We start from the raw sequence: 13,066 nt of genomic DNA on the forward strand, positions 1-13,066 counted from the left end.
GCATGCAAATTTGATGCTCTCCCCGTACTGTGAGGGCTAGCGGCTAGAGAGAGGATTGCTTTAGCGCAATCCCGTTCATTCCAACAGACTCCATGTTGTGACCCATCAGCCCTGAGGGCTCCCTTGTTTGGACTCTGGCCCACGCTGGCTAGGTCTAGTCTGTGCAGCCAGTAGCTGCGTCTTGATTCTTAAGCTTTGCTGAAGCCAAGAATGTTATTCTGGCCAACGATGGGGATTTCACCAGCAGCGTGTCTCCTCTGCCAGCCCGCCCGACACAGCATCTCAACAGCCCCGGAATCTGCGCGTGGGCCTCAGAGCCGTGGTGAAAGGAGTGAACAGCTGAGTTATGTCATGATCTATAAACACAGCCTTCTGGATCATTAAGTGTCAGCCGGCAACGCCATTTTCCTCCGTGGTGATAACGTGTGACATACTCAGCATTATGCTACAGCAGGAGATAACTCGGGCTACAGAGCCTTGCACTTCACACCAGCACTTGCTCTTTGCACTGTTAATTATTCATTCATTTTGGCCTATGAAGGGCCGGTATAACGCTGTGCAATTCCTTGCTTAAAAGGGCATGTGAATCTCCCATCTGCTGGCTATTAAATTACTTCAGGCTTAAAAAGCTATATGAATTTTAGATGACCCAGCCAGCAGACAACCATACAACTCACTCAGGCAACCTGTTCCCATTAGCAATTTTTTTCTTTTTTAATGCAAGGTGATTGCCTGGCTCAGACAGTCACATGGCAAAAAACACCCCACAGGCTGGCTTGGGCACATGTATATGAATTCTTATTTTGATTGGTCCATCTTTGGAGCTGGCACTGTTTCTGCCACATATTTCTCTCCTCTAGAGAATGGACGATTGTTATTTCTATTGCAGTAGCAACTATAGAAAACTTTAACTCCTAGCAGAAGCTCAGTATGCTAGGCCCTGTACAAACACATACAAAGAGACAATCTCCGCCCCAAAGAGGCAAAGTGTGACGGGAAAACAGAGGCAGATGGAAATGAAGAGATGTGCCCAAGATCACATAGCAAATCAGTGCTAGACCAGGGAATAGAACCCAGGTCACCTGATTCCCAGTCCAGTGCCCTATCCATGACTACATAAGAACAGATCATGCTGTCTTTACCTGCCTTAGTATGGGGTGACAAACTAGCTGCCTTCTCAAGGTCCCTTCAAGTTCTGCATTTCCACGACTCTGCACGGATCTATCAATCTAACGTTACGCACCCATCTTGGCCAATGGCTTTTGGTTCTTCCATCCATCACCAACGCGTACGGTCCTGCCATCTCTGAGAACCCTCGGTTTAATTGCTTTAAAAAACACCACTGACGTTCTTGGATTTGGGGATGCCCACCTTGAGCCTGAGGTGCTCGGCCCCTCCAGAAAAATCAGGCCAAAAGGTCAGCACCCAAAAATGGAGGCCTCTGAACTCAGTGGCCACTAATGACAATTCTGGCCGTTAGTCGTCATTATATATTTTAAACAAACAACAACAACAAAAATGCATTTCAAACTATTCTGCTGCATGGGATGGGGGCCCCAGAACCCATCTGTTCAGAATCGTTAGCTATCGCCAGGACATTAGACAGGAAAGAGAAGAAGGTTGGCTACATGGATAGGTGTTTTGGGGGAATCCTCTCCTTTAGCTCCTGACTAATTAGGCCATGCATGGGGAGGTCCTGGGTAGCCGCCAGGCCTCGGCTCAGTGGCTGTCCCACGAGCGTTGTGTATGCTGGGGTTCCCCCCATGGAGTGGCATGGGTGTAGACTAGAAATGGCTGCCTTCCCCTCCCCCTCACATCCCTCCCTCCCTCTTCCATGATAAACTGCTGGTCCTAACCTCTGAAGCCCCCCGCAATTTAGCCCCGCCTTGACTGTCTGTCCTGTTATCCTATTGACTTCTGTCATGGCTCTGCCAAGAACGTGAACCTCCACTGCCCACTTGTTCTCTTCTCCCACAAACACTGAACAGCCAAGTTGCTTATTTTTCCAGGCTCTTTCTCGAGCCACATGACCTGTTCCTTCAGACTGATTGTCCCCATCCTCATCAGCACATTTTATCACCTTCCTCCTCAGACATTCCAGGGTGCAATCCAAACCAGTGAGGGGTTGGGGCATCGCTTACCTTGCAACCTTGGGCGCCTCACAATACTTTGCTGCTGTAGCTCCCACCTGGGCCACTCACAACCAGTCAAACAGCAACCCGGGCACACCTTGAGTGTCTGTACATAGCCACAGCCCTGGGCCAGCAACTCTGACCCCAGCTGCCTGACAGCAACCCCCCGTCACACTCTGCTTCCAGCAGCCTTGGTTACTACTTGCAGGGTGACCCCCAACACACGCCCAGTTCTGGATTGCCCCCCAAAAATGTGTGTTCTGCACTGTCCAGCCCTCTCCTGGACAGTTCTTTAAGGGAATCAGTATACAACAGTCTGCTACTTTGAAGGGAAATTACTCACACTGTTCAGTTTAAAACAGCACTGGACTTGTTTTGATTAAAGAATAAAAAGTGTATTTAACTACAAAGAGAGAGGTGTCACGTGAGTACAAGGCATTAAAGTCAGAAATGGTTACAAGAGAACTAAAGATAGAATGCCTCCTGAACGTCACAAACTAGACTTGGTTCAAGGAAGTCCCTTACCAGAGGGTTCCAGTAACATGGCTGACCAAACTCTTAGGCCAAGATGTGTTCCCAAAGTCCAATGGCTGTTTCTTTTGTCCTCTTAGGTGACAAAGAGAGCGATGGAGAGGGAGAGACCATGTTTTTGCCCCTTTCTTTTACAGTTCAGTCACCTTTTGAAATGCATTTCCCTGAGGGTTATCCCTAGAGAAAGGTCCTTCCAGCTATGAGGATGGAGACATGGGGTCTGGTAGCAAAAGAGGCTGTACGCCGTTTCTTTTCACCTCTGTTTTCTGAAATGCACATTTTCCTTGTCTCCCGTCTTCCCCCTTTTGATGTCTGAGGATTCGGTTTACAACCTATATGTAACTTGAGGTAAGTAAACACACACACTTTTGTTTAACATGGGTTTGAACATATGCCACCAACATCAGTCAGGGGAATTCATAACTTTACATATAATGTTGCTGCATACATTTCATCATGATATTACTGACCAGTGAGTTATTAGTTTTCACATGATACCTTAACAAGGGACATCTTGTACAAAGATTATTACAATGGTGTGGAGGGTGTGCATACAAGGGTGCATTTGGTCACCCCTTCATACGCTATCTTGCAAGTTACTGGGCCATAATACTGCTAATTACCTCCCATTCATTCTATTTCCACTCACAGGTCTTCTGTGCCCAAGGCTGCTCCAGGTCCACACCACACCAAACTCCCTGGCTCTTGAGATTAGGGTTTCATACCATATTTTATCTATTGCTTCCCTAAAGTCAAGGCAAAGTGCATTGATGGTTTTTTCTCAGCAGCTGTTTCAAAGAAAAAAGTCCCCCAGTGTTGGGCGTCTGCTCCTCTTGATCTTCTTTAGCCCAACTGTAACTTCCTAGTTCTGTCCCTATTCTGCGACTTCTGCACATTTCCAGTGGCTGACGTTTCAGTGTACAGGTCTAGACTACCCTCAGGCCCCTTCTCGCCTGGAGGAAACTCTGCATTAACATCCACAAAACTTCCTCCTTCAAACTCTCCTTTAATGTGATGCTAAAAAAACTTGACAGTGGTTAAGCTGTAGGTGGGCTGAGATCCCTGTCCACCCTGCTGAGCTACATTGTCTCATTGTTTCCTAGTTCTCTCTCACTTGTCTGTGTCCATCTGTTGTCTCTTGTCTTAGACTGTCAGCTCTTTGGGGCAGGATAATCTTTTCTGTGCTCTGGTTGTACAGTGCTTAACAGAGTGGGGATGGTCCATGACTGGCTCCTAGGCACTATGATACTACAAATAAATAATAATAATACATTCTTAAGCATAAGCATTATATTAGCATCAATAGCTCTCCTCCAGAGATAGTCTAAGTACCTCTGCTAAAGAATCCAATGGTTCTTCTATCACTTTCTTTATCATTTCTCATCATTCCCTACTCTGGGATGAGTCGTTTCCACTGGTATGTCTCCTTCCTGCCCTCAGGACGGAGCTATGTATGTGCTGTCAGTTTGTGGCGAACATTCCTCATTGTCCTGGAAAGCGAAGATTATTTTTTTAAAGCAATGTCTGCCTTCCCATGACCCTTCACTGACCCCTTCTGCTTTTGTACTTACAAGGTCATTTATATTACATGCTTTTTCAAGCATCCTTTTATTCTCCATTTTTTGAACTTTTTTTTTTTTTTAAAATCATGTTCCTAACTTGGGCCCTGATCCAGCAAACCACAAGAACACTGGAACGGCCAGACTGGAGCCATCTAAGCCAGCATCCCGTTTCTGACAACGGCCAGTCGCAGATGCTTGTCAAGAAGGTGGAGAAACCACCCATGAGCAAATGTGGGGTTATCTGGCCTGCATACAGGTCTTATCCTGACCTCTGATGGAGATTGGTTTGCGCTCAGCTGCCCAAGGTATAGAATCTTAGGGCTTGTCTTCACGTACAGCGCTGTATGGGTGAAGCTGCCCGGCTGTAGCACTTTTGAAGACACTACTACTCCGACGGGAGAGCTTCTCCTGTCAGCGCAGTTAATCCAACTCCCCCAGAGATGGTAGCTATGGCAATGGGAGAAGCTCTCCCACCAAGATAGCACTATCTACGTGGCAAGGGGTTAGGTCAGTAAAACTATGTCGCTCACGGGTGTGGATTTTTCACACCCCTGAGTGACGTTGTTATATCGATATAAGTCTGTAGTGTAGACCTGACCACAGAAACATAGGGCTGGAAAGGACCTCAAGAGGTCTTCTAGCCCAGAAAAACAACAACCTCCAACGATGGAGGTTCCATAAAACCTCCCTTCCAGTAGTTTTGTTAGCATTAACTCTAGGCATTCTTGCCATTCATACAAATATCCACTGCCTTGAAAATTTTGTTAAGATTCTTAAACACTTACATTATTTTAAGCATGTGCTTAACTTCCTTCCCGTGGTTGCTTTCCCGGACAGGTCTCAGAGCGATTAGCCAGGCTTTTCCAATGCAATGCAGCCAAGTCATTTGGCAGTCTGCCGGTGCTTTCTGGAGTACAAGTGCAGCCTTGCTGGATACGTACAACTCTTATGGTTTGCTCTCCTTTATGAGAAAGGAGACGACACCTCCAGTGGTGCAGCCCCCACAGGTCAGCCAAACTGAGCTGGGTTCCTGACTTATCTGGGGCAGGTGCTGCCTGTTTCAATCACAGAAAAATGGAACTGAAGGAGGCAGAGAAATAGCGAAAGCGAGAATGTCAAATGGGCCGTAAGTGCAGAGAAGTCTGTGGTTGTTCTCTGAAACATACCATATGGTATGGAACCCTGGCTTGCTCAGAGCGGCACTCTATCCCCCTCTAGTGGTGGCTAGGCCTGCGAGTAGAAATATGGTTCTACTGATCGCCATATTTGGGGTCGGGAAGGAATTTTCCTCCAGGGTAGATTGGCAGAGGCCCTGGAGGTTTTTCGCCTTCCTCCGCAGCATAGGGCAGGGGTCGCTTGCTGGAGGATTCTCTGCGACTTGAAGTCTTTAAATCACGATCTGGAGACTTCAACAGCTGAGTTAAGGGAAAGTGGGTGGGTCAGCTTTTGTGGCCTGCATCATGCGGGAGGTCAGACTAGATGACCACAATGGTCCCTTCTGACCTTAAAGTCTATGAGTCTATGAGAGATTGATGACCCTGCTACAGCCACAATTACGTGACATGTGTCTTGTAGCTCATGCAGTAGAGGCTCCTGCACTGAGTTTGAGAGGCCCCAGGTTCGAACCCTGCTGTGCCGGCAAGCAGGGACTTGCTCTGGAAGTCTCAAACTTGGGGAGGTTTGTCTACACCCAGTGAGAGGCTGAAACCTCCTGCTTAGTGTGGTGCATCTCCCCATCTAGTGGCTAGGCTGGCCAGCTAGAGAGTGATGAGTCGGCCACAGCCTGAGCTAAGTGACATGTGTCTCCTTTTAGCTTGTGCATTGAGGTCCCAGGTTTGATCCCCACTGCTGTCGCCCCATGTGAGTCAACATTACACCTAGACCAGCTGGTGCCACTCACTATGGTGCAGAGACCCCAGTGATTAAAGGTGCACAGGTCTTTTCTGTTATACACGGTTTATCTGGTAGCTGCATTCCCCCGGGGAAATATTTGTACTTGCCCCCTTTAAACTAAAAATCAAACTTGCCTCACGGCTCAACATCTCCACTCCGAATTGGCAGGGTGATTCTCTCTCTCTCTCTCTCATATGGAGCAAGCGTGAGCACAAATGGCAGAGTAGCTGTTGTAGCACAGGGAATGGCAGTGGTGGCACAGAGTTAGTCAGTCAAGAGAGAAGTTGCCCTCACAATATATTTTTTACAGCTTGGTGATAGGATCAGGGAGATCCCAGAGTGCTGTACACAAATCAGTTGGGGATTAATGAGTGACAGGAAAAGTAATTACATTTTTCCTTTTAAAATAAGACACCAAAAAGCTCGGCTCCTGAAGGTTCTCTATAGTACCAAAGAGAGATGCTCAGCAGTTCCCTGTGAAAGTCCTGCTGACTAATAAGACATGGCACAGTTGTACTTTATTAATATCTGCATCTAAGAAAGGTCAGATGTTGGTATCTAGCAGAAAATCCCTTTCCCCTCTTTATCATTCCATATTTCAATTTTAAAAATCCATCGCCTGTAAGGACCTTGGCATTGTCTAATCTAACCTCCTGCATAATTCAGGCTGGAGAAGTCTGCCCTGAATCTGGCCCAAAAAGTAAGGCTGAACTACAGCATGTCTTTTACAAAGACATCCAGCCTTGATTTAAAGATTGCCACTGATGGATGACCTACCACCTCCCTTGGTAATCTGTGCCAATGGCTAATTCCTATCACTGTTAAAAAATTGGCCCGTATTTCTAATTTGTCTAGCATCAACTGCCAATCATTGGGTCATCTTCTGCTTTTGTCTTCCAGATTTAAACAGCCATGTAACACCAGACATCTTCTCCCAGGGTACTGGTAAAAGAAGGCGCCATCCTACAGCAAGGTGAAGCAAAGGAGCTCTCTGGAGTTCCCGACCATGGGCATGTGAGAGAATTGTGCTGTCTTCAGAAAGTAGAGTGAACTTCTAGGGGGCTCCTCACTGCCATCCCCAGAGGGTTTTGGAAAGTGGACCAGGCTCTCCTTTCCAAGAATAACCACCTCTCTCATCGGTGGGCATGGTGGTATCTATCTGCTAATGCACATCCTGTCTGCATATTGAGCAGGAAGCAAAGCTCCATCAGGACCACACACTGATCACTTGATTTATTCCTCTCACTTCACGCCCCCATATGTGGCCAGACAGCAGAACCTCCAGATTAATCGTGGAGTGGCCTTTTCATAGAGCTTCCTGTCTGCTCGCTCTTCACAATGCCCCTACTGTCTGGCTTGATTGCATCGTACACGGTTACTGGAATCATCTTTCCATTCTGAGCCAGGCTTTTCCCCCAGCTGGTGTAGCCATCAGATCTCTCCTATGTTTGTTTTGTGATCCCGGTTTGGATCCCAAAGTTGTGTGAAAAAGGAACAGCTGCAGCTTGTGTTATTTTGGCCAGTAGAGTTTATTCAATGACACTTCTGCAATCCCAGTTTTAGATTTAAAAAAAAAAAAAAGATTGCAATGGGGAGGTAATTATTAGCTTAATTGGCTTCTTTGATAGCTTCATTGAGATAACTTCTTTAGTATATTTAATGACAAGGAAATTCAGTTAGTAAATGGACAACATTAGGGACTGGGTGTCTCTATCTAGAGTCAAAACTAGTAAATTAGAAACACTACTTTCATTTTAAATGAGGCAGTGTCGTGTAGTGGGTAGAGCACAGGATTAGGGGTCAGGAGATCCAGCTCTGCCACTAACCTGCTGTGTAACCTTGGACACGTCACTTCCTGTCTTTGTTTCTCCTCCCACCTTATTTAAGTTCCTTCGGAACTCCGCCGGAACTGGTTTTATTGCACCTAGCACAGTGCGGCACGGATCTCAGTTAGAACCTTTAGGCACTACCATAATGATAATAAAGCTGGATGATTTCTATTATTGCTTATCCTTTGCATTTATACAACCGCCAAGTTTTGCAGGTAAATAGTAACAAATTCACACACTAGCTCATTTCAGAAGAAGATGGTGGAACTGTGCAGGCAGAGATGGACTTTTTCCAGCAGCTTTGAATAAATTCTTAGGTATGGCACAGAACACTCAATGACCACCATATTTTAACATCACCCTGTATTTGGGTTTTTCCCCACTTACTTTTGTGCCAATATGAACTACAAATGAAGATTGCATGTCCAAATGGTTGACTGCTTTGTGTTGAGAAAGAAGTGGGAGATTTCCTTTTAGCATAGACATGAATTTGTTAATCACATGAAGGCTAACATGGAAAAAACAGGTGTTATTAATCAGTAGTCGGTGCAAGTGAAGAGGTGTTTGCTAGAGCTATCAAGACTAATTCTTGTGACAAAGTTCTGTCCTTGACTCCGTGGGTCCTGCGTTTCCTGACGGATTTTTGCTAGCCTCAAAGGCTCACTGTGACCCTCCACATAGCCCTTCTCTCTCTAGAGGCAAGGGTCACAGTCTACTGAGCCATTTTCATCATAAGCCAGCAAGGGAGGTGAGGAGAAACAACCCTCCCTCACACAGTCTCTGTTGTCTCCCAGTATCAGTGATTAATCGGGGAGGGGAGGGGGGAGCCCGGGCCCGCCCTCTACTCCGGGCTCCAGCCCAGGGACCCTAAACTTAGCAGCTATGAAAGCTGACTTTTTGGAAATAGGGCATGTACAATTCCCTGGGCTACTTCCCCACAGCAGCCCCCACTCAATATCTTCTTCACAATTACCTCAGGGCCTCCTTCCTTGCACCTGATATGGATTCGTACTACTTCGTTCCTCCAACAGCACAGCTCCCTCCTATAGCTCCTGACACCCACACCGCACTGACTAACTGAGAGGCTTTTAACTAGTTCCAGCCAGTCCTTGATTGGCTTCAGGTGTCCCAATCAATCTAGCTGTCTCTCCTGCCTTCTAGAAGGATCTTAATTGGCCCCAGGTGTCTTGATTAACCTGGAGCAACTGCCATTTGGTTACCATGGTACCAGGGATTTGTTTAGCCTGGGGCTAACATACCTGTTCCTCACTACTTTGCTGTAGCCATCTGGCCTTGCCCCATCACATTATGTAGTTGCATTCAATGGAGCAAGTGCCTGTCAGTACAACAAAGCCACAGCTTACATATCAAACATAGTCCTACAGATCAGTTACTTGGAGAAGACTGTGTAGGACCAACCAACTATCAAACATACTGAAGAGTCCAGTTTTCCACTGTCCAGTGAGAGAATCCAATATTTCTGATACCCATTTTCCTGAGGGAGGTCTCATTTCACAGGTTTCGATTTTGTTGATTTGCTGTTGCCAGAGGGAACCTCTACTGACTTAGAAGTATTTTTCCTTTGAAGACCAACAAAAAAAGAAACCTACCACATGCCACAGTGCGTGGTTCTGCAAATGCAATTGCATCAAGAAACCATTGGAAAGACCACATGCTTTGGGAACCATCCAATGGGTTCTGCTTTAACAAATACTTTGCTGTATTAAGGAAAATAGTTTTGAGAATGGACTTCATAACTATGATGCATTCTTCTTTGGACCAAATGGCATGCAGAGGAGATGATAGTGCAATATTACTAGGTACTCAAGATCTTTTATTATAAATCTATAGCAATCCGGCTAGTCTCTGAATACATTAATTTTGTAAATGTCTTATAAGAGGCTTTCACAATTATTATTATAGTTTTGTAAACTGAGTTTTGTCCTAATCAGGAAGTATTATTTTCCCTTCCATTGCACCGATCTTTACTCATCATACTAATAACATTGTATTTAAATTTCATTATGCCACCAATTGAAAGGATAAAATGTAATGTTTACCCCATAACATTTTAAGTCTGGCTTGTAAGTAGATCATTTTTTCCCTCGCACAAATATAATTAGCATTGAACTTGGTGCACTTATGCCAGGGAGATGGTCATATTGAAAAGTCCTTGCAAAAAATAATTATATCAGGAGGTTACAATCGTAGCATGTAAAAAAATTACGGTGAGTTGTTTTGCAGAGAGTTGAGGTCACTTTTTTTTTTTTTTTTTTTTAAATGTAAGCCTGTACTGTATTGGTCTGGCAGAAACAAAGAGTAACTGAATCCTTTCATCAAAACATTTTCTTTACAGCGTGGAAACATCAGACATCCATTGATGGGCTGGGATGGAGGTGAAATACCACAGGCTGTCAACACAAGTTAACTTGTTTTGAATGCCAGGTGGCGTAAGGAATCTGGCAGCAAGTCACAGGCACAGTTGTCGCAGTTTAGGTGGCCGGTAATGAATGCCCTGACGAGGTAGTCCTTCTCGCTCTCATTCCATTTTGGAAACGGCAGCAGCTTGCAGCCTGACACCTTCCGTTCCAAGATGCATGCCACCATGTGTATCTGCAATGGCAGGTCATTGGACGCTTGGAAGCAAATGACACAAAACAATCTGGGCCACCTTTGTTGTTATGGCAAGTGTTATTTCCATTGCAGTAGCACCTAACACTCCAGTTAGGGATTAGGCCCGCCCCCTTGTACTAAGCACTGCACAGACAAAACAGTCTTGTCCGGAGAGCTTGCAATGAAGGATTTAGCCAGAGCAGAACAGCTGGCGGGGGGATGGGTGGGAAGGATACAGTTCTAGCCAAGGCAGATGCATATGCATAAATTAATTTTAACAGGGGTCTTAGGAGTCACAAGTTGCAGCTGTCTGTGAAGTGTGTGGTGGAATGCTTTTATGCAGCGGAGCTGGAAACACGTAGGCCCTTGTAGGAGGGGCAACCGGGACAGGTAAGTGACATAGGAATTTGAGCTGGTGGGTGAGGAATCAGAAGACAAATGATGAGGCGTAAAGCCCTTTGCCTTTCCCCAAGGACTGGCCAGGGGCTCTTGACAGCAACATAAAACGGGAGAAGGATGACAGACCAGAATCAGCTATCGCAGGCTGTCCAGCATGCCCAGATTGGTGTGTTTTCCATAGAGACACTAAAATGCTAATATTTAATGTATTAGCTGGTGCATTGTAGGGCATTGCTTTGCTACGCTTGCAGCTCCCGAGCCGGCTGTTAAAAGGCTTCCTCATTCCTCCAGGCCCCATTTGTGCATACAGGGTTTAACCGGAGGAAGCTCAACAGCCTACAAGCCTTACAAGGAAGCAGTATTCTGCACTGTACCTCCAGTTACACACTTGCCAAGAGCGAGAGCGCCCCTCACACTCAGGGAAAGCAAGCGCCGACAAGCGTATGGACAGGAACAGGCCTCCTTACGCAATGACTTTTACTTTCCCCCTCTCCAGATTAGTTACTATTTCACATGCAGTAGCAGATGCAGCCCAGATCCAGGCGCTGTACGGACACAGCAACGGTCCCTGCCCCAGGGAGCTCACGGTGTAAAAAGGCAGAGAGAGGGATCAGGGTTAGGATTAACACACCACATTCACGCTCTTAAGTGCCCTCCTCTACCTGGCCTTACTGCACATGGTATTTAATCCAGCATCTACCAGAGCAAGATCTATCGGATCACACATGCCACTAATTGCTCGTTGTATTGCCACCCCCTTTTGAAGGGGTTTGAACACACGTAGATTCGATGCTCAGGAACGTGAACGACGCGTGGTGCTGGTGAAAAAAAATCAAAGCTTAGCACCGCTTGGGGCTTAGCTCATAGGTCTGGTGCTTCCATGATGCTCATCCTCTGATCCGTCACTGGTGAGGCAATGCAAGATCGAGATCTTGTAACTGCCCTGATCCTCCTCTTGGGCAGGAGAATTGACTAGCAGGCCATGTTCCTGGCGAGTCACTCAGGTGATCAAACTATGGGAGAAGACCCTGGAGCTTTTCCTTTTAGAGAGAGAGGCTGGCCTGGGGTGGGGAATTGCTTTACTTACCCCTGAGGAGCACTCCGTCTGAAGCGCTCTAAAGTCAGAGGACTGGCCTGAATTTGCAGAGGCATCCCTGGCAAAGTCTGTGCTGGGGGGTGGTGGTGGTGTGGATATGGAACCTCCATCCTGACTCAAGAGCCCCTTCTTCTGGCAGAGAACAGCTGCAGCAGAGCTCCCTTTTGGCACCTCCGGAGAGGGGCATCTCTTAGCCTCTGGCTTGCTCACCACAGTGGGGGAAGAGGAAGAAGCATGAAGGAGCTTGGGTGGCCCATGGGAGAGGTTGTGCTCTCAGCAGCCCGCAAATACGGTTGCCAAGCTAAGATGCTAATGGACATGGTGGCAGCTGTTGTTTGCCCTGCCTCAGGCTGAGGGTCTCTGGAATAAGGCGGAAGGGAGAACACGGTAGCAGGCTCTTTACCAGTAAAAGGTGCTTGTGTGTGCCTGTGGGCGGCAGGCAGGGTGTTGTGTGCACAGGTGGGGAATCTCTCCATCCCTTTTCCACAGAGAGCAGGAGCCAGAATTTCTCCAGATCTCGGTGCCTGGAGGTCTAAGCCAGCGTGACAATCTTTGCACCACCAAGGACCGTGCTTTCATTTGGAGTCACCACAGGGTAGCTAGGTCTTGCTTTTACCTGTTCTCCTCTTTCATTCTCACTTTATTTTTTTCACTCCTTGACCATTGTTTTAATTCTCCCTTGTATTAAATTCTTTCCTTTGCCCCTTCCTGAACTGTGCCTTTTATTCTTTAGTCTTATTGCCTCCTGCCTCAGCTGTTCCTCCACCCTGCTCTGTATCCTTGACTTTCTCTAGCCCTCCAGCCTTCATAGGATCATAGAAATGTAGGACTAGATTGGACCTTGAGAGGTCATCAAATCCCCCCCCCCGCCGTGCTGAAGCAGGACCAAGTAAACCTAGACCATCCCTGACAGGTGTTCGTCTAACTTGTTTTTAAAAGCTTCCTGTGATGGCGACTCCACAAACTCCCTTAGAAGCCTATTTTAGTGCTTAACTACCCTGACAGTTAGGA

This window comes from Emys orbicularis, chromosome 4, assembly GCF_028017835.1.
Source record: "Emys orbicularis isolate rEmyOrb1 chromosome 4, rEmyOrb1.hap1, whole genome shotgun sequence".
In the NCBI taxonomy this organism is placed as follows: Eukaryota; Metazoa; Chordata; order Testudines; family Emydidae; genus Emys; species Emys orbicularis.